Below are 3,100 nucleotides of genomic sequence, written 5' to 3'. Positions count from 1 at the left end.
TCAAACTCTGACCTGTCCTACCTTAGAAGGCAAAATATAGGACCACTATTCATGTAGCTCCCGTGAAATTAGTTGAAGAGAGTCAGAGTTTAGCAGGTGTTGGTTACACTTGTACTGTATTAGACCTTAAATATTTTAATAAGGCGTTTTAAACATTTTAATAAGGCGTTTTCAGGAAGAAATAAGCTCAGGCAAAATTGGCTAGTTTTCAAAGATGAGAATAGTTGTTATATTCTTACAGTGAACGAACTGAATAAAGGGAAAAAGTTCTATAGCCTCAAACCAGAGAGAGGACTTAATACCTTGTTCTTAAAGGACATGCTGGATTGTCACCTGTGCCCTTTCAGTAAGTGTCACTAAAGTGATGGGTTAACTACTCTACGGTGTTGTGACATTACCTGATGATAATTCACTACAAAAAGTAGCTACACTATGCTTTCAGCAAGTTTATTTTGATGACTACATCATTGGTATATCAATTTTTTTTTTTTACACTTGGTATCAGTTTTAAAGCTTAAAACTTATCAAAAGTTAGGATAGATTTAAAACACGGATTTTCCCTTAAAACCAGCTTTCCTTTTGGCTATATAATGGGCTAAAAAGTAATATTCTCTCTCAGCTGACAGCCCTCCTTTCTTTTTCCAACATGATAAGTATTTGAAATCAATGTAATTTATTGTGCTTATAAACTTTTCTTTTGGTGCCCCAAACACAATTCAGAAATCCAATCAATAGCTGAGGGAAATGGCTTCAAAAAGTCTTGAAAAATATGACCTCTGACTGAGTTTTTGTGAAGATTGATTCATGTGCACTCTTTCCCATGAGGAGCACATCTTGCTGCCAACTGTAACCTTCTACAAGACTCATTTCAGAGCTAATCTCGAGAATCTCGACTTTTTAGCCAGTAAACAAATTACTATAGTGGAACACCCTGCCTACTCACCTGATCTGGCACCCAGTGACTTCTTTCTTTACCAGAAGATAAAGGAAATATTGAAAGGAAGACATTTTGATGACATTGAGGACATCAAGGGTAATACAACGACAGCTCTGATGGCCATTCCAGAAAAAGAGTTCCAAAATTGCTCTGAAGGGTGGACTAGGCGCTGGTGTTAGTGCATAGCTTCCCAAGGGGAGTACTTTGAAGGTGACCATAGTGATATTCAGCAATGAGGGATGGAGCACTTTTTCTAGGATGAGTTCGCGAACGTAATTGTTAGACCTCGTAGGTAGCAAGAGGAAGTTCTGACTCAGTCAGCACCACTTTCCACCAAGTTATCTTCAGAGTTCCAAGCAGTCAGTTTCTTTTTATTTCTGAGCAAACAAAACGAAGGTGCTATTCAACCAAAGTATAATTGAAATAAGAGAGAATTGATAAAATATTAAACTGATCAGAACATACACTACACTTGATCTTAGCCAAAAGGCTGAGCAGTGATAAGAAATTGATCAAATAAATTGCTAGCTCCCAAAGGAAAAATCCAAGGTCTTTCACTGCTTTCTGAGAAGACGAACATGATGACGGACTTCCATCCGTAGGTAAACATGTTTCCAAAGCACCTTGTTTTGCTGATTTGGACTTTACTAAAGCTGTGAAAGGTTTGCAAGGAGAGGATCATCATACAAGTTTTCGATGACTTACGAGTATGCCCAATTTCTGCCGAAAACAAATGTCTGTAAACTTCAGCAGTGGGATTTCAAATTTCACATAATGCAAAGCTCAGTGACCTTGAGAATCCATGGGACAGGTGCTGACCATATACATCTTCCCAAAGCCCTGCAGTTATTCCTTCTTCGTGTCTCAGTTCATGTATCATGGCGAAAGGCAGGGATTTCAAAGGCTTAAATCGTGTGAGGATATTGTAATTGCTAATACTAAAGAATTCTCCTACATCAACTATCATCGGGTTGTTGAATTCATGGCATTTACAAAAAAAGTTTAGAGAGTTTGGCTTTACTTGCTTACACATTTTTTTTTTTTTTAAGATTTTATTGGGGAAGGGGAACAGGACAGTGTGTACTTCCAGGACTTTTTTCCAAGTCAAGCTGTCCTTTCAATCTTAGTTGTGGAGGGTGCCATTCAGCTTCAAGTTGTCCTTTCAGCCTTAGTTGTGGAGGGCGCAGCTCAGCTCCAGGTCCAGTTGCTGTTGCTAGTTGCACGGGGCACAGCCCACCATCCCTTGCGGGAGTCAAACTGGCAACCTTGTGGTTGAGAGGACGCCCTCCAACCAACTGAGCCATCCAGGAGGCAGCTCAGCTCAAGGTGCCGTGTTCAATCTTAGTTGCAGGGGGCAGAGCCCACCATCCCTTGTGGGATTCGAAGAATTGAACTGGCAGCCTTGTGGTTGAGAGCCCACTGGCCCATGTGGGAATCGAACCGGCAGCCTTCGGAGTTAGGAGCATGGAGCTCTAACCGCCTGAGCCACCGGGCCGGCCCTGCAATTGGAATTTTGATAGGGACTGCATTGAACCTAGATTACTATGAGTAGTGTGAACATTTTAATAATTATTATTTTTTAATTTTGGGGAGTGACAATGGTTAGTAAAGTTGCATAGGTTTCAAGTGTACAGTTCTATAATACATCATCTATATATCACATTGTGTGCTCACCACCCAGAGTCAGTTCTCCTTCCATCACTGTATATTTGATCCCCTTTACCCTCCTCTACCACTCCCCTCCCCCCTTACCCTCTGGTAACCACTAAACTGTTACCTGTATCTATGAGTTTTTCTTTCTTTGTTTGGCTTATCCCTTTGTTGCTTTCAGTTTTATATCCCACATATGAGTGAAATCATATGGTTCTTGACTTTTTCCATCTGAGTTATTTCACTTAGTGTGACAATCACAAGATCCATCCATGTAGTCACAAATGGCAGTATTTCATCTTTTCTTATGGCTGAGTAATATTCCATTGTGTATATGTACCACATCTTCTTCATCCAGTCATCTATCAAAGGACACTTTGGTTGTTTCCATATCTTGGCCACCATAAATAGTGCTGCAGTGAACAACAGGGTACATATATCTTCACGGATAAATGTTTTCAGATTTTTTGGGTAGGTGCCCAGGAGAGGGATTGCTGGGTCATATGGTAATTC

General features: G+C 40.3%; 1 pseudogene; it reads right to left on the bottom strand.

The window, feature by feature from the left end:
• Positions 1-1,328: 1,328 nt before the first annotated feature.
• On the bottom strand, positions 1,329-1,439 carry LOC141569806 (U2 spliceosomal RNA; annotated as a pseudogene).
• Positions 1,440-3,100: the final 1,661 nt, after the last annotated feature.

The sequence above is a fragment of the Rhinolophus sinicus genome, chromosome X (genome assembly GCF_036562045.2).
Source record: "Rhinolophus sinicus isolate RSC01 chromosome X, ASM3656204v1, whole genome shotgun sequence".
In the NCBI taxonomy this organism is placed as follows: domain Eukaryota; kingdom Metazoa; phylum Chordata; class Mammalia; order Chiroptera; family Rhinolophidae; genus Rhinolophus; species Rhinolophus sinicus.
This window is presented reverse-complemented; position numbering and strand designations above follow the sequence as displayed.